The sequence below is a fragment of the Colobus angolensis genome, unplaced genomic scaffold (assembly GCF_000951035.1).
Source record: "Colobus angolensis palliatus isolate OR3802 unplaced genomic scaffold, Cang.pa_1.0 Scaffold18, whole genome shotgun sequence".
Lineage (NCBI taxonomy): Eukaryota > Metazoa > Chordata > Mammalia > Primates > Cercopithecidae > Colobus > Colobus angolensis.
In genome coordinates this window covers 4,356,582-4,376,288 of record NW_012114932.1, presented here as the reverse complement: position 1 = coordinate 4,376,288, position 19,707 = coordinate 4,356,582, and the positions used below count along the sequence as shown (strand labels likewise).

The 19,707-nt window shown below is 41.7% G+C and overlaps 1 protein-coding gene across 3 annotated transcripts in view; it reads right to left on the bottom strand.

The window, feature by feature from the left end:
• Positions 1-19,707, bottom strand: part of MAP4 (microtubule-associated protein 4) — a 280,646-nt gene that overhangs the window by 167,969 nt on the left and 92,970 nt on the right. The window contains exon 1 of one of the 3 annotated variants that reach the window (XM_011939198.1): positions 12,164-12,199. The exons of the other annotated variants lie outside the window; for them this stretch is intronic. The gene's annotated coding sequence lies outside the window, so the exon portion shown is untranslated. Of the gene's footprint in view, positions 1-12,163; positions 12,200-19,707 lie in introns of those variants that run through there. 3 annotated transcript variants of the gene reach the window in all.

The window sequence follows — 19,707 nt, the reverse complement described above, 5'->3', positions numbered from 1 at the left end:
GCAGTGAGCTGAGATCTGGCCACTGCACTCCAGTCTGGGCGACAGAGCGAGACTCCGCCTCAAAAAAAAAAAAAAAAAGAACTGTTCTCTAATTTATATAAACAGCAATCTGGAGAACAGGCATGGGAATGGATACTAAGGGTATGGGATAATGGTGGAAGGCACATAGAGTTGGATCAGGATGAATTTATTGATTTGGGCACACTAAGTAGGGACTCTGCATTTAATGTTGCAGCTCGGGGAGTTAAAATAAGGTTCTAATAGTTTATTTGCTTGGTTAGCTGAAATATGCATTAAAAGATGGCCCACTGTGAGGGAGCTGGAAATGCCTGATATCTCTTGGTTTAATGTAGAGGAAGGGATCCAAAGGCTTAGGGAGATTGAGATGGTGGAGTATCCACTACTCACTTTAGACCTACTCATCGCAGCCGGGAGGGTCCAGAAGATATACCCTTGACCAATGCTTTGTGAAACAGATTTGTGAGGGTAGCACCTGAATCTTTGAAGAGCCCTGTAATTGCTCTTCTCTGTATGTCAGACCTAATGGTGAGAACCACAGTCACTCAACTACAAAATTGAAATACGACGGGAATAATTGGATCCCAAAGTGGCAGGGGCCAAGTGACAGCACTCAACCATCAAAGGCAAGGTAAGCGTAGCTACCGTAATGGACAACAGAGGCAAAGTGACAATCTGAATAGTCTGACTCATGTAGAGCTCTGGCATTGGCTAATTAATCACGGTGTTCCTAGAAGTGAAACAGACAGGAAGCCTACTGCATTCCTACTTAATTTATACAAACAGAAAAATTCTAGGTCAAATGGACGAAAGACTAATTTGAATTATAAAAAGTGAATCATGGCCCCTCAATCAAATGGAGATCAATCAATTTCCAGACTTTAGCCAGTTTATAGACCCAGAACCTCTTGAATGAAGGTGAGGCCAGGTTCCCTTAAGGAAGGACCCCACTACATTACTGACAATTTATGCAGTGAATCTTTCTCCCATCCTTCCCCAAGGAGACCTCCATCCAACCTTTCACTTTGGGGACTACTGGATACTGGCTCTGAGCTGATGCTTATTCCAGGGGACTTAAAACATCATTGTGGTCCTCCAGTTAAACTAAGGGCTCATGGAGGTCAAGTAATTAATGGAGTTTTAGCTTAGGTCTGACTTACAGTGGGTCCAGTGGGTCCCTGGACTCATCCTGTGGTCATTACCCCAGTGCCAGAATGCAGAATTGGCACAGACATACTTAGAAGCTGGCAGAACTCCCACATGGGTTCCCTGACGGCTAGGGTGAGGGCTATCATGGTGGGAAAGGAAGCCCTTACAGCTGCCTCTACCTAAAAAAATAGTAAATCAAAAACAGTATCGCATCCCTGGAGGGACTGCAGAGATCAGTGCCACCATCAAGGACTTGAAAGATACAGAAGTGGTGATTCCCACCACATCCCCGTTAACTCTCCCATTTGGCCTGTGCAGAAGACAGATGGATCTTGGATAGTGGATTATCATAAGCTTAACCAAGTGGTGACTCCAATTGCAGCTGCTGTACCAGATGTGGTTTCATTGCTTTAGCAAATTAACACATCTCCTGGTACCTGGTATGCAGCCATTGACTCTGCAAATGCCTTTCTCCACTCCTGGCCATAAGGCCCACCAGAAGCAATCTGCCATCAGCTGGCAAGGCCAGCAATATACCTTTACTGTCCTACCTCAGGGGTATATCAATTCTCCAGCTTTTTGTCATAATCTTATTTGGAGAGATCTTGATCGCTTTTCGCTTCCGCAAGATATCACACTGGTCCATTACATTGATGACATTATGCAGAGTGGATCCAGTGATCAAGAAGTAGCAAACACACTGGACCTATTGTGACATTTGCATGCCAGAGGATGGGAAATAAATCCGACTAAAATTCAGGGACCTTCTGTCTCAGTAAAATTTCTAGGGATCCAGTGGTGTGGGGCCTGTCCAGATATTCCCTCTAAGGTAAAGGATTAGTTGCTGTGTTTGGCCTCTCCTACAACCAAGAAAGAGGCACAATGCCTAGTGGGCATATTTGGATTTTGGAGGCAACACGTTCCTCATTTTGGTGTATTACTCTAGCCCATTTACTGAGTGACCTGAAAGGCTGCCAGTTTTGAGTGGGGTCCAGAACAGGGGAAGGCTCTGCAACAGGTCCAGACTGCTGTGCAAGCTGCTCTGCCACCTGGGCCATATGACCCAGCAGATCCAGTGGTGTTTAATGTGTCAGTGGCAGATAGGGATGTTGTCTTGAGCCTTTGGCAGGCTCCCATAGATGAATCGCAATGGAGACTTCCAGGATTTTGGAGCAAGGCCCTGCCATCTTCTGCAGATAACCACTCTCCCTTTTTTTTTTTTTTTTTTTTTTTGAGATGCAGTGTCACTCTCGCCAAGCTGGAGTGCAGTGGTGCGATCTCAGCTCACTGCAACCTCCACCTCCTGGGTTCAAGCGATTCTCCCGCCTCAGGCTCCCAGGTAGTACGCCACCACTTTCAGCTAATTTTTGTATTTTTAGTAAAGATGGGGTTTCACCATGTTGGCCAGGATGGTCTCAATCTCTTGACCTCGTGATCTGCCCACCTCAGCCTCCCAAAGTGCTGATTACAGATGTGAACCACCACGCCCAACCAACTACTCTCCTTTTGAGAGTCAGTTCTTGGCCTGTTTCCGGGCTTTGGTGGAAACTGAATATTTGACTACGGGTCATCAAGTCACCATGCGACCTGAACTGCCTATCATGAGCTAGGTGCTTTCAGACCCATCTAACCATAAAGTGGGCTGTGCATAGCAGCATTCCATCATCAAATGGAAGTGGTATATACGTGATCGGGCTCAAGAAGGTCCTGAAGGCACAAGTAAATTACATGAGGAAGTGGCTCAAATGCCCATGGCCTCCACTCCTGCCACCATGCCTTCTCTCCCCCAGTCTGCATCGATGGCCTCATGGGGAGTTCCGTATGATCAGTTGACAGAGGAAAAAATTAGGGCCTGCTTCACAGACGGTTCTGCATGATATGCAGGCACCACCCAAAAGTGGACAGCTGCAGCACTACAGCCCCTTTCTAGGACATCCCTGCAGGACAACGTTGAAGGGAAATCTTCCCAGTGGGCAGAACTTAGAGCAGTACACCTGGCTGTGCACTTTGCATGGGAGGAGAAATGGCCAGATGTGTGATTATATACTGATTCATGGGCTGTAGCCAATAGTTTGGCTGGATGGTCAGGGACTTGGAAGGAGCATGATTGGAAACTTCGTGACAAAGAAATTTGGGGAAGAGGTATGTGGATGGACCTCTCTGAGTGGTCAAAGACTGAAGATATTTGTATCCCATGTGAGTGCTCACCATCACCAACGGGTGACCTCAGCGGAGGAGGAGTTTAATAATCTAGTGGATAGGACGACCCATTTTGTGGACACCACTCAGCCTCTTTCCCCAAAACCCCCTGCCATCGCCCATGGCCAAAAAAGCGGCCATGGTGGCAGGGATGGAGGTTATGCATGGCCTCAGCAACATGGACTTCCACTCACCAAGGCTGACCTGGCTATGGCCACTGCTGAGTGCCCAATTTGCCAGCAGCAGAGACCAACACCAAGGCCTCAGTATGTCACCATTCCTTGGGTGATCAGCCAGCTACCCGGTGGCAGATTGATTATACTGGACCTCTTCCATCATGGAAAGGGTAGAGGATTGCCCTCACTCAAATAGACACTTACTCTGGATATGGGTTTGCCCATCCTGTATGCAATGCTTCTGCCAAGACTACCATTTGTGGAATGCTTTTTGTTGTTGTTGAGACGGGGTCTCACTGTATTGCCCAGGCTGGAGTGCAGTGGCACAATCTTGGCTCTCTGCAACATCTGCCTCCCGGGTTCAAGTGATTCTCCTGCCTCAGTCTCCCAAGTAGCTAGGATTACAGGCACCCGCCACCACACCCAGCTAATTTTTGTATTTTCAGTACAGATGGGGTTTCACCATGTTGGCCAGGCTGGCCTTGAACTCCTGACCTCAAGTGATCTGCTCGCCTTGGCCTCCCAAGGTGCTGGGATTACAGGCGTGAGCCACCGCACCCGGCCGACTCATGGAATGCCTTATCCACCATCATGGCATTCCACGCAGCACAGCATCTGACCAAGGCATTCACTTGGCAGCTAAAGAAGTGCGACAGTAGGCTGATGCTCATGGAATTCACTGGTCTTACCATGTTCTCCATCATCCTAAAGCAGCTGGATTGACAGAACGGTGGAATGGCCTATTGAAGTCACAATTACAACACCAACTAGGTGACAATACTTTGCAGGACTGGGGAAAAGTTCTCCAGAAGGCCGTGTATCCTCTGAATCAGCGTCCAGTACATGGTACTGTTTCTCCCACAACCAGGATTCATGGGTCCAGGAATCGAGGGGTGGAAGTGGAAGTGGAAGTGGCACCACTCACCATCACTCCTAGTGATCCACTAGCAAAATTTTTGCTTCCTCTCCTGCAACATTATGTTGTGGTGGCCTAGAGGTCTTAATTCCAGAGGGAGGAGTGCTGCCACCAGGAGACACAACAATGATTCCATCACACTGGAAGTTAAGATTGTCACCTGGATACTTTGGGCTCCTCCTCCCTTTAAGTCAACAGGCTCAGAAGGGAGTTACAGTGTTGGTTAAGGTGACTGACCCAGACTATCAAGATGAAATCAGTCTACAACTCCACAACGGAGGTAAGGAAGAGTATGCGCGGAATACAGGAGATCCATTAGGGCATCTCTTAGTATTACCATGCCCTGTGATTAAGGTCAATGTGAAACTACAACAGCCAAATCCAGGAAGGACTACAAATGACCTGGACCGTTCAGAAATGAAGGTTTGGGTCACTCCACCAGGAAAAAAAACCATCACCTGCTGAGGTATTTGGGGAAGGCAAAGTTAATACAGAATGGGTAGAAGGTAGTCATCAATACCAGCTATGACCACGTGACCAGCTGCAGAACTGAGGACTGTAACTGCCATGAGTATTTCCTCCTTCATTTGTTAAAAACATGTTTGTGTATGTATACACTTGTACTAATATCTTCACTTTATATTTCCTTTTCCTTTATCATGTGACATAAGATTTATTGATTTCATAACAGCATTTAAGTATTGTTAACTTTATGTAATAGTATTTGGGTTGGGGATTGGTGTGTTTCTAGTTGCATGAAGGATGGTTTTATTATATTACGTGTAACTATGACATTATTGTCTTTATTTGAAAATTACACATGATGTCAGGAGATGTGTATGGGTTCAAGTTGACAAGGGGTGGGCTTGTAATGTTAATACTGTCAACTTGATGGGATTGAAGGATGCAATATTGATCCTGGGCGTGTCTGCGAGGGTGTTGCCAAAGGAGATTAACATTTGAGTCAGTGGGCTGGGGAAAGCAGACCCATCCTTAACTGGGTAGGCACCATCTAATCAGCCACCAGGGAATACAGAGCAGGCAGAAAAACATGAAGAGGTGAGATGGGCCTAGCCTCCCAGCCTATATCTTTCTCCCAAGCTGGATGCTTCCTGCCCTCGAACATCAGACTCCAAGTTCTTCAGTTTGGGGACTCGGATTAGCTCTCCTTGCTTCTTAGCTTGCAGACAGTCTATTGTGGGACCTTGTGATCATGTAAATCAATAATAAATTCCCTTTTGGAGATACATCCTGTTAGTTTTGTCCCTCTAAGAGAACTCTGACTAAAACAAGTAGTGTGGGGCTCATGACAAAAACTGATAGCTTTGCAGCCAAAGGGGGGTCCTGTCGCATGACAGAGCTGTTGTCCACAGCAAATACCAACTCACACTACTGGAATTATACATTCCACTATTTGAATAACCACTGCTCAATTCAGAATTTGGCAGCTTTTCTGAAGGAACCATAAATAGGAATTCAATGGTTCCTATAGTAGGAACTGGACTTGGTAATCCCAGCCTGTAATCCCAGCACTTCGAGAGGCCAAGGCGGGCGGATCACTTGAAGCCAGGAGATTGAGACCAGCCTGGCCAACACAGTAAAATCCTATCTCTACAAAAAATACAAAATCGTAAAAACTAGCTGGGCGCTAATTTTTATTATTTAGGTGGTACGCATCTGTAATCCCAGCTACTCAGGAGGCTGAGGCAGGAAAATCGCTTGAACATAGGAGGCAGAGGCTACAGTGAGCCGAGATCATGCCACTGCCTCCAACCTGCATAACAGAGCGAGACTCCGTCTCAAAAAAAAAAAGTTCCTATAGTAGTAATGGCACACCTGTGACCCATTTATAACAGACGAATGTGGGTGGGAAGCCCTATTCTGTGCTCGTCCAGCCTACTATACATATAAAGTATTATTGTAACTCCAGATCATGACAGGGAAAATGCTGAGAAATGAGTTCATTAAAGAGCTTTTAAAAGCCTAACAGATTATAATGTCAAAGAATTCCATGAAAAGCAACTATTCAGTTGCTTTTACTATTCAGTTATGCCTTTTTCCTATTCTATCTCTGACAACTATTATTACTAGTTACACTTTGGGAGCTGTTATGAACCAAAAACTAAAAAGGATGTCTATAACTAGTTTTGATAGAGGCAGGAGGCAAACAAATGTCTAGGCAGACAGGGGTGGGTCCTCAGTGAAACCCAAATGTTAATCCGAAAACTCTCCTGGGTAAATCCTTGGATTGGATTGAGAACCTGCCTTCCCATTTGGCATGACTGATCCCCATCCTTCACCTATTTAACCTGTACGTACCCTTTCCTAATTGGTTTTCTACACTGTCCTGCCCACCTTTGAGTGGTGTCTTTGCTTTGACCTTTTTTGCATACTCACAAACCAATCAGCACACACTCCCCATTCTGAATCAATAAAGAGCCCCAGGCTCAGCCATATTGGGGAACTTTCCTGGTGGGTACTTTCCTGGTGGGTAGTAGAACCACCCACCACGTTCTCTCTTTTTGCTAAGAGCTTTCCTTTCGATTAATAAATTCTACTCCACTCACATGCCTAATTCGTCCTGCTCGTGAGACAAGAACCTGGACCTAGTTGAGCTAAGGAGCAAAAATCCTTCATCAGCTTCATGGTCAAAGAGAACTTAAAAGGACATCTGTGCCATCCTTAACAACATACCATAAAAGCCCAGTGAATTTAATTTTCCCCAGAAATATATAATGACATTTACATGATACAATCTACTCAAAACTTTTCCTAATAAAAGGCACAGGGTAAAAATACAGTCAAAAACACCAATACATTTTAAATATCATTTATCAGAATGCAGATTATCAAAGGGCAGCTTTTATCCATTGTAATCTTTCCCCTACCCAGCCCTCAGCATCCCCACACCCCACACACACACACTCCCAGATGACTTCCTGGGCTGAGAGTGGTTCATGGAATATGAACAGTAGCTAAAATGCAGCCTAAGAGGGTAAAACCGATAGAAAATTACACAGTTGCAAAGTGGGAAGGTCATGAGGCTATCAGCACATCTACCTAGCGACTTAGCATCTGTATTTCATCAACAGTTAAGCTATTCTTTACCTGTCACCACATAAATAGAATACGATTTTAAAATACACACACACACACACACACACCCCTACCGTATGGAAAATGATCCTAGAAAGGTAATGCTAGTATCATTTTTCAAGTTAAAGTACTATTGGTTTTTTTTCCCAGAAATCCCCAGTTTTCAATAAATTAAAGCGATTATCCAATTTTATAGTTATTCCATTCTGAAACATGTATAAGTACAATATACTCTTTAAATGCTCTAGAGATGTTAAACTGGTCCTTTGAGTATTCCAAAATTAATTTTAGTAAATTCATGTATGAATTTCATCTAACATGGAATCACTTGAAGTTACTATTCAGTTATGCCTTAAATGCTTAGTTACATATTTTATGGATAAAAGGATATGACACTATTATTTTCAAATCTGGATGTTCAGGAGGATCAAAAAATGAACGCTTGTGAATAAAAAGCATTTACTCTAAAAAAAAAAAAACAACTCTCATTGACCATTTACACTATTCCTCTTCTATCCATACAGAAAATAAAGTTAACTTTAAATAGATTTGTGAGTAAGAGTCAAGAGAATTTGAAAGCTGGGAACAGAAGTTCCTATGCTTTACTGAAGCACCAGTTTAATCTGACACTCACTGTGGCCTTGAATGAGTCACCTTTCAGGGCTGAGTTCTCTAATCTGTAAAATGAGAGTGTTATGTTAAATGTTTACTGAGGTTGATTATTCTATCAGCTACTTGTAATTTGGCTGCATCATTTCAGTTAGCTATAAATAAACCTCCTAAGACCCTCACTGTGAATATGAACTATTATTTCATATATCAAGTATTCTCAATCATAACTGAGTTCAGATTTATTAAAAAACAAAAGCTTTTTGGCAAAGGAAGGGACTGAAAACAAATTCACCAGTGCACAGTGCCCTGCTTGAGCCAATCTGAGTAGAGCTTAAGAAACTCCACCCAGTTCTGGCTAACATCAAAGGAGACTCAACACCACTCTGCCAGAAAATAAGCCCCACATTATCTAACCAGACACCAAGGGAACACACAGTTTTCAAGCACAGCACTTTGTATATCTGATCTTTCATTCTGACGACATGCCTGAAGTGAAACTATCAGTGAGTAGGGTTTTTGAAAATAGGTAAACTAAGGCAAGAGGCAACTACATGGCATGATGATAAAATACTCTCTTAACTATAGTCTCACACTATTAAGAGCTAGGTGCTCATAAACAGGAAATAAGAATATAGGATGAGGCCACAGTACTTCTCTGTTGTATGCTTTACTTTGGATAGTTTACAAACTCTGGAATTAATTACTGTACTAAAAATATTTTACAGGTCTATACAGATTAAACAGTGTTTGTTAATATCTAACTTAATTACACAGAAGTTCTGAAGAACCTTTTAAGTTCCATGAAGTCCTCCTGAAAATTTTAGGTCATTCGCATCTAGAGCCATTCACTTGCGGTCTGTGCTCATTCTGTCTGATGAGAAATTGGCAATCTGGTTTACCAATGGCCTGTTGCTGTCTATGTCCTCTTTTATTTATCCCTTGAAAGGTGCTACTATGAGAGCTAAAATGAAAGGGAAAACAAACTCACGAAAAGCTAGAACAGAGCTTGAGCAACATAGCAAAACCCCAACTCTACAAACACATGCAAAAATTAGCCAGGCATGGTGGCACGTGCCCTGTAGTCCCCGCTACTCAGGAGGCTGAGGTGGGAGGACTGATTGAGCCCAGGAGGTTGAGGCTACGGTGAGCCACTATTGCACCACTGCACTCCGCTGTGAGCAACAGAGTGAAACCTTGATTCAAAAAAAAAAAAAAAGCAAGAATAAAAGCCTAACTCCCACCATCATACTCACTTTTCCTAACCACTGTAGTACTTTCATTTTACTGTGTCATATTAGCCAAATTTCTACCAACATTCATTTGCAGTAGGCAGCATTCTCTTTTTAAAAGTACAGAATCCTTTTTTTTTTTTTTTTTTTTTTAGTATAAACGTTGATGCTTTTATTCATGTTATCAAAGTAACAGTGGAGATACACATTTTGTGTAGAAATATATTTGAATGCTTAAAATATGTATGTTTTTACAAAAATTCAAGTCATTGGTATATTTGCTCATAATGTTATTTACCAATGTCATTTTTTTTTTTTTTATTATACTTTAAGTTCTAGGGTACATGTGCATAACGTGCAGGTTTGTTACATATGTATACTTGTGCCATGTTGGTGTGCTGCACCCATCAACTCGTCAGCACCCATCAATTCATCATTTATATCAGGTATAACTCCCCAATGCAATCCCTCCCCCCTCCCCCCTCCCCATGATAAGCCCAGTGTGTGATGTTCCCCTTCCCGAGTCCAAGTGATCTCATTGTTCAGTTCCCACCTATGAGTGAGAACATGCGGTGTTTGGTTTTCTCTTCTTGTGATAGTTTGCTAAGAATGATGGTTTCCAGCTGCATCCATGTCCCAAACAAATATACAAGAAAAAAACAAACAACCCCATCAAAAAGTGGGCAAAGGATATGAACAGACATTTCTCAAAAGAAGACATTCATACAGCCAACAGACACATGAAAAAATGCTCATCATCACTCGCCATCAGAGAAATGCAAATCAAAACCACAATGAGATACCATCTCACACCAGTTAGAATGGCCATCATTAAAAAATCAGGAAACAACAAGTGTTGGAGAGGATGTGGAGAAATAGGAACACTTTTACACTGTTGGTGGGATTGTAAACTAGTTCAACCATTATGGAAAACAGTATGGCGATTCCTCAAGGATCTAGAACTAGATGTACCATATGACCCAGCCATCCCACTACTGGGTATATACCCAAAGGATTATAAATTATTCTACTACAAAGACACATGCACACGTATGTTTATTGCGGCACTATTCACAATAGCAAAGACTTGGAATCAACCCAAATGTCCATCTGTGACAGACTGGATTAAGAAAATGTGGCACATATACACCATGGAATACTATGCAGCCATAAAAAAGGATGAGTTTGCGTCCTTTGTAGGGACAGAATCCTTTTTCTTAATTTAAAAGTGGGTAAGAAAACGTACACCCCTGGAAAGACCATTGTTCATCCCAGATATGGTTCTATTGAAGATGTCTGAATTTTTGGTTCTGGTGTGAAAAAGGAAGAAAAATATTTTGGCAACATGGGAACTTCCAGGGAATAAAGCAGATATAGATATGGTATCAAAGCAGGGAGAAGGTATACAGGCCCAGGAGCCCTAGGAGGCAAAAGAAAGGAAGTTAATACAATGCCAAAGACAAGTTTAGTATCTTTCGAAATATTGCCTCCGGTCAGTTTCAGCAGAAAGGAAGAAACTTTCTTCTCAGTGACCTGGACTACTTTAGAAACAAAGTTGTAAGTGATAACTTTGTTTCTTTGAGGCAAATCATTTTGAGTTCCAAACAACCCATTTATTGAAATTTTAATAATTATACTAAAGGGAGGATACTGCGTATAATGTTCCTTTATATTTTCTCTATAATCGATAGCCTGTCCTTTTTTGGGTGAGTGGGTGGGTTATGGACAAGACACATAACCGTAAAGATATCTGGGTTAATATTTCATACGTTGTTATTTTATAAGTTTGTTAAATGTATGACATTTAAATGACAGAGAATTCTAAAGCCAACACTAAGCTGCTATCCTAGGACATTAGTGAGAATGCTGTGGCCAAAATACAGTGCTTGTTCCTCAGGCTTGAAAGGAACCCTACGTTGCAGCCAGTGTGGGAGATCATTTATTATCTTGATGGATACAGGTATAGCCTGCTTCATAATAATTTCATATTCAACATCAGATTTTTTTTTTAGTATGCCTAGCAGGTTTTTAGTTACTAATTAACTTTATTACCCAGATTTGTTTCTTACTGAACTTCTTTCAGAGGCCTGTTACCCATCAAGCAGAACTTTGTCTGGCAGTTGTGTTGCTTTTAATTTATTTAACCACAAAATCTTGATTTATACTTTCAAGCAAAATGGTATTTTACTTAAAAATAAATCTTTAGCAAGGATATCTATAGGAATCAACTACCACCTTACACAGTTCACAGACATATGATTCCTCAGACAAATCTGAATTTCTCCTGCTTCTCCTCCGAACAAGACTTGCAGATAGCAACAGACAACTGAGGAAGATCTTGACTATCCTGAGCAATGAACTACAATCCCCTGTAAAATATATTAACTGTACACCCCTAGGTTCCTCCCTACACAGTTCAAGGACAACAGCTGTGTGATTACAAACTGATGGAATTTCCAGGCTTGACAGGGTTCTGTTCATAACCACCATTTGTCCTGTTCATCATAGGATTAGCAACAGCAGAGAGCCCCTGATTACTAGAATAGCTGAGGCCATCACACAGCTACATTCCTACATGAAAGAACACACCGATACAGGTTTAAAGAAGTTACATTTTACTTTCATGCAGTTACCAAAGAGTCCCCCCAACCCCCCATTTAAGGGAGCCCTGTCCTCTGGATATAAAAATACTGTATACACTTGCACACACATATTCACATACATGAAACCTTGCATCACAAAGTTAAAAGGTTACCTTGCTTCCTTACAGGAACTATCCAGGCAGCTTGTGTTCAGTCCTGACTAAATGCACTTTGGATCAGGCACCTGCCTTCAACATTTCTGTTCAAATGAATTTCAATCTATTTCTCCAGGAAGAATAAACCAGATACCTCCCACTGTTAGCCATGTGATACAGGCAACATGATGTCTGAAGTCTGGTTATGTAGGCCAAAATAAGAAATGACAATGACACAGCATTTACATGTCTGATATCACCATCCTTAAGAATGAATCTTCCATTTTATCTGAATTTTTTAAATGAGTAAAACTTTAGAAGATTCTTAATAATACCTAACCCCTCCAAATTTTGAAAAAGGAGCATTTTTTTAAACTTTACATTTATCCCACTTCCTTCCTCTAATTAACACAGAAAAACATTCAGAGTTAATCTATACCAATCCAAAAATTATTTCTAATCACATTCTAAAGGCTTTTTTTTTTTTTTTTTTTTTTTTTTGGAGACAGGGTCTTGGCCTGTTGGCCCAGGCTGGAGAATACAGTGGCATGATCTCGGCTCACTACAACCTCCAACTCCTGGGTTCAAGTGATTCTCCTGCCTCAACCTCCTGAGTAGCTGCGATTGCAGGCGTGCATACCACCACGCATGGCTAATTTTTGTATTTTCAGTAGAGAAGAGGTTTCATCATGTTGGCCAGACAGGTCTCAAACTACTGGCCTCAAGTGGCCACCTCTTGAGGCCACCTCGGCCTCCAAAGAGCTGGGATTACAGGCATGAGCCACCGTGCCTGGCTCTAAAGGCTTACACCAGTTCAAATGATCTAGGATCAAATCCCCTCACTTTAACAGATGAAAAAAATGAGAAATGGAAAAAACAAGCCACTTATAAATGAGGCTGGGACAAAGGATCAGGCTAAAAGAGCCAGAGAACACCAAAAACAGAAGAAAAGCATGACAAAATATGCAAAACCTTGTAGTTTTGTAGTTTCTGCTTTTATCTAAAACAATGACTTCACTGTACTTTGAATACTTTTTGAATTATACCACTTATATATACCTTTACCTACCTACTACTTATACCTACCTATTTTTTTCTTCTTCAAAGAGGGAGGCAGGCAGGAAGAATCCTGAACATCAGGAAAACATTCCACCTGATCTTTAAAGGGACCCCAATGCCTAGATGTCTTTTTCTTTTTTTTTCTTTTTTTTTTTTTTGTAAATCCACACTCTTTCCTGTGATATCAAGGCTGACTGAGAAGACTTAGTCCTATCTCCTACCATAGTCATCAGCAGCTTTCCATGTGGGGTCTCCCTACAATTTAGTCACATGGGACCATCCGCCATCTTACATTATCACTGTACACCCTATGCTCATTTGCTCTCCACACTTGAAGTTATCTTCTCTCCCTCCTCATTTGTGAAAGTCTTGAAATCAAGGTCCACATCAATCATCTTACCACCTTTTCTATGACTCCTTTTTAGAATCTTTCTCCTAGTGGTATTCAAACCTAATACATCATCTGTACTTACAACAGTAGAGTCTGGTCTATACTGTAGTTCAGTGGTCCCCAAACCTTTTTGGCATCAGGGACAGGTTTCATGGAAAACAATTTTCCACAGATAGCAGGAGAGGTGAGGGGGAGGAGATGGTTTCGGGATGAAACTCTTCCACCTCAGATCATCAGGCATTCTCACAGGATTCTCACAGGAGCATGCAACCTAGATCCATCGCATGCTCAGTTCACAATAGGGTTCACGCTCCTATGAGAATCTAAAGCTGATCTGACAGAAGGCAGAACTCAGGCACACTCATCGCAAAGTTAATGTAAGCTGTTCACCTGCTGCTCACCTCCTGCCATGCAGTCCAGTTCCTAACTGGCCATGGACTGGTCCCAGTCTGCAGACCGAGTGTTGGGGACCCCTACTGTAGTTAGTTGTATATACCAGCTCCTGTAAACTGCTTGGTCCCAGAAGAGAAGGACCACATCAATGTGATGTGCATACCGTCTCTGTTCCTAGATTACACAGGAGACCTCAGGCCAAAATGATAAAAACCAACAAAACAAGGGGCTAAAAACACATTTCTAAAATGACACAATGGAAGTTATTAGAAATAGAATCTAATTTGAAATTAATCAAAAGTTCCAAAATTACAAAACCTCTTCACAACTATAAAAAGAATAAACAGATTCAAGGCTGAAGGGTTATCAACAATTATGAATATTCACCTTGGCCAGGCGCTGTGGCTCATGCCTGTAATCCCAGCACTTTGGGAGGCTGAGGTGGGCGGATTATGAGGTCAAGAGATTGAGACCATCCTGGCCAACAAGGTGAAACCCCTCTCTACTAAAAATACAAAAATGAGCTGGACGTGGTGGTGCACACCTGTAATCCCAGCTACTTGGGAGGCTGAGGCAGGAGAATCTCTTGAACCTGGGAGGTGGAGGTTTCAGTGAGCTGAAATCACACCACTGCACTCCAGCCTGGGTGACAGAGTAAGACTCTGTCTCAAAAAATAAAAAAAAAGGAATATTCACCTCATTTCGTCCACTTTCTAAACTCAAACTTTCTTGAGTTTGTACAAGAGCAAGCATGTTTTCTGGAATTATGGAAAGAAAGCCAGTAAGCAGTAACCGTATGAATCAGCTCTCCATGCTGGTCATCTTATCATTAATAGGCAAAGCAATAAAAATAGCTCTCTCTGCTTTTAGAAAAGCATGACCTGATGCAATATAGCAAAAACAAATATTCAAGATGGTTGACCAGTTACAGGCCTGGCATGGTGACTCACACCTGTAATTCCAGAACTTTGGGAGGCCAAAGCAGGAAGACCACTTGAGCCCAGGAATTCAAGACTAGCCTGGGCAAGATGGCAAGACACCATCTCTACAAAAAAAATTTTTTTAATTAGCTGGGCTTGGTAGTGTGTGCCTGTAGTGCCAGCCTCTCAGGAGGTTGAGGCAGTAGGATTCCTTGAGCCCAGGAGCTTGAGAATGCAGTGAGCTATGATTACAACATTGTACTTCAGTCTGGGCGAGAAAGTGAGACCACATCTCTGAGAGACAGAGAGAGAAAGACAGAAAGGTATCAGCTACTACCATCATGTTAATATGATCATATAAATATAAAACTTTTATAATTATTAAAATACTAAATCTCTATAGTTACCAGCTCATATTATCTGTCAGAAAGTAATAAGCATATCATGTAACTTTTGGATGACAGTGCTGAGGGGATTGGAAGGAAGAATATTCATACTTGATCAGCTCTTAGCTTTTGAGAAATATTTTATTAAAGAAAAAATTCTCTTTTGGCTGGGCATGGTGGTTCATGCCTATAATCCCAGCACTCTGGGAGGCTGAGGCAGGAAAACTGCTTGAGCCCAAGAGTTCAAGACCAGCCTGGGCAACACAGTTGAGACTGTGTCTCCACAGAAAACATTTTAAAATTAGCCTGCACACCTGTGGTCCCAGCTACTTGGGAGGCTGAGGTGGGCGGATCACTTGAGCAAGGGAAGTTCAAGGCTGCAGTGAGCTGTGATAGCACCACTGCTCCAGCCTGGACTACAGAGCGAGGCCCTGTCTTGAAAACAATAGATAACAAAAGAAAAGAAAAACTTCTCCCATTAAGCAAAGTGAAGTTTCACTCTACTTTATATCAGTGAAAGTGAAGAAAAGTGGAAAGTAGAAGAGAACATAGGAATTTGTGCTGCCAATTCTGTAATTTTGTTTGTTTTTTGTGGGGTTTTTTTTTTGAGATGGAGATTTTTGTATTTTTAGTAGAGACAGGGTTTCACCATGTTGGTCAGGCTGGTCTCGAACTCCTGACCTCAAGTGATTCGCCTGCCTCAGCCTCCCAAAGTGTTGGGATTTCAGGTGTGAGCCACCATGCCCAGCCTTATAATTGTTTATTTACAATGTGTGTCCCACCCAGAGTTCCCCTTACACTTGAGTTCCTAGATGACTAGGATGGCATCTTTCTCACCTTTTATCCTGGACATCTACATATAATAAACCTGAAACTTCACAGGCTCTCATTAAATGCACATTTGTACTGCTAGGTGCGTTCTGTTCCATGCCATGATACCAGCCTTCTCTTGCTGGGGTTGATGTTTGCACAGTTGGAAGCACCTTCATGGTTCTTCTAAGTATTGGTTCTAGGCATGACTAGGGTAGAGTAGCTCAGCTTTTCTGAGCAGGAAGGAGAAGATACAAACTCTACGGGAGTACTTAACAAGCATTTTGTAGTTGTGGCAAAGGCCTTACTTTGACCTAATTTCTTTTTTTTTTTTTTTTGAGATGGAGTCTTGCTCTGTCACCCAGGCTGGAGTGCAGTGGCCGGATCTGAGCTCACTGCAAGCTCCGCCTCCGGGGTTCCCGTCATTCTCCTGCCTCAGCCTCCCGAGTAGCTGGGACTACAGGCGCCCGCCACCTCACCCGGCTAGTTTTTTGTATTTTTTTAGTAGAGACAGGGTTTCACCATGTTAGCCAAGATGGTCTCGATCTCCTGACCTTGTGATCCGCCCGTCTCGGCCTCCCAAAGTGCTGGGATTACAGGCTTGAGCCACCGTGCCCGGCCTTTGACCTAATATCTTACAGATGCTTTCAAAAAGAGGGGTGAGTATCATTAAATGAAAATTGAACAAGGAAAACTGAAAAGATCTTTCTTTTCTATTGCAAAAATTGAAGAGATCTTTCAAGTTATTAGTAACATAACTTTTAATATTTTACCTGAAATACAAGTAAAAATCTGAGTTAAAAGTTTAAAACACACACACACACACACAATCAGAATTGCTCAGGGACAGGGTTAAGCAATATAAGTTTTATTTGCTGTTGTTGTTTTGATTTTGTTTTTTTAAGAGACAAGGTCTCACTATGTTGTCCAGGCTGGGGTGCATTGGCTAGTCACAGGTGTGCTCATTGTGCACTACAGCTTCAAGCTCTTGAGCTCAAGCGATCCTCCAGCCTCAGCCTCCCGGGTGGCTGGGACTAGAAGCATGTGCTACTGCACCAAAAATCTCAGTGTTGTTGGTTTTCTTGCAGTAAGGGTAATCATGACACAGAGATATCTCCTTAAAGTTGATTCTGAGAGGCACCCACAATTGAGGGTCACTGAATTAATCAACAATCTACCTAATCCATCCAAGATAAAATTCACTGAAATGAAATACAACACAGGATTAATACAACTTAACATTAGAAAGACATCACATTCCCCCTTGTCAGAAAGGTGTTTTAGAATCAGTTTACTAGATGTAGAATCTGAGGCACGGATTTTTGTGCAAGTGATTTACTAAGAGAGTGCTTCTAGGAGGAATCTATAAGGCCATGAATCTATTAACGCACACCACATTAACAGATTAAGAAACTAAAAGCTCACCTCTCAGAATCAGAAAAGGTTCTGGGAAAAAAAAGACTCAGCAAATTAGGACAGAAGATACATCCTTTATCTGACAAAGGGTAGCTACAAAGAAAAAAAGCAAACCTCCCTCAAATAAATATCATACCCTTGAGCTTGGATAGAAATGAGAGTGTATACTATTGCCACTTCTAATCAATATTGTGCAATGAGCCAAGATAAAACATTAAAGGCATATGCATTGTTTTTAAAAACCATAAGGATTATGAAGTAAAAAAAGATAACTCATTATTTGGAGGCAACCTGAGTACGTACATAGAAAACTAAACAACAATTAGAATTAGTAAATTAATTAAGGTTGTGGAACTCTAAAATTAAAAACCCAATTATATTCCTATGTACCAGCAAAAACAATTGGAAATTTAAAAAATTTAAAATACCACCGTGTGCTCATGCCTGTAATCCCAGCACTTTCGGAGGCTGAGGCTGGCAGATCACTTGAAGCCAGAAGTTTAAGACCAGCCTGGCCAACATGGCAAAACCCCATCTCTACTAGAAATACAAAAATTAGCCAGTCGTGGTGGCGCATGCCTGTAATCCTAGCTACTTGGGAGGCTGAGGCAGGAGAATCACTTGAACCTGGGAGATGGAGGTTGCAGTGAGCTGAGATTGCGCCACTGCTGTCCAGCCTGGACAATAGAGCAAGATTCTGTCTCAAAAAAAAAAAAAAAACCATTTACAATGGCATTTTAAAAATTACCTAAGAATAATTAATAAAAGGTATCTACGAATGCTACATAGAAAACAAAAAAAATTGAAAGAAAGACTTAAATAAATGGCAGGATCACAATCATGTACTATTTCCAGACTTGATATTTTAAAGGTATCAACTATCCCCAAACTAATGTGTGTGTGTGTGTGTGTGTATATATATATATATATACATTTTATTTTTTTTTTTTTTTGAGATGCAGTCTCACTCTGCTGCCCAGGCTGGAGTGCAGAGGCACACGATCTCGGCTCACTGCAACCTCCGCCTCCCAGGTTCAAGCAATTCTTCTGCCTCAGCCTCCTGAATAGCTGGGATCACAGACGTGCCACCACGCCCGGCTAATTTTTGTATTTTTAGTAGAGACAGGGTTTCACCATGTTGTCCAGGCTGTTCTCAAACTCATGACCTTGTGATCTGCCCGCCTTGTCCTCCTAAAGTGTTGGGATTACAGGTGTGAGCTACCGCGCCTGGCCTAATCTATAGATTTAACATAACCCCAAGCAAAGTCCAGTAGGTTTTTTCTTTTTCAAATCAAATTGAAAAGTTGATCCTAAGTTTTATATAGAAATTTAAAAAGCCAAGAACAGCTAAAATAATCTTTGAGAACAAACTTAGAGGAACTGAAACTACTGGATATCAAAACTCACTGATGGATTGAACCATGTGAAAATGCTGAAAACTGATGAGTTTCTAACCTATGGCAATGTCATATGTTTGAAACTAAAAATACATAAATACAGTAATGAAGACATTGTGGTACCCGCACAATCACCAAGACAGAGGCCAATGTACTTGGTGTGCTGAACATCTGGGGGGGAAAAAAACAACAAAAAGAGGCCAATGCAAGAGAATGGTTTTGAAACGGAACCACAAGGCATATGGATACTTAATATCTCACAAATGTGACACTGCAAAACAGTGGGGGAATTAACTGTCTTTTCAGTAAGTGGTGCTGGGCCAACTGGGTATTTTGAGTTTTATCTCACAGTATATATAAAAAGTAATTCCAGGTGGACGGCAGCCCTAAATGTGAATGGTAAACAATAACATGGTGAATATTTTCATGATCATGGAGGCAGATGAAGAAAACAAACGGACAATGGAGAGAGTAGAGAGACAGGGACAGGAGAAGGAAAAGACAAAAGTGAAAAGAAGAGGATGAGGTGGGAGGATCATTTGAGCCCAGGAATTTGAATACAGCCTGGGCAAGGTGGCAAGAAGGGAGGGAGGGAAATTCCCCTCAGCAGTACTTACCAAGTTACAAGAAACAGATGGGCTTTTTTCTAATTGTAACACTAAATGATTTTTTTAAAAAACGAAGTGATGCCTTTAAAAGTGAGAAAAACTATTTTGAAGCTAGATTTTTACAGCCAACTCATCCATTAAGTGAAAGCTAAAATGGGAAATTCAAACACACAATAAAAAAAAAATTATTGGCCG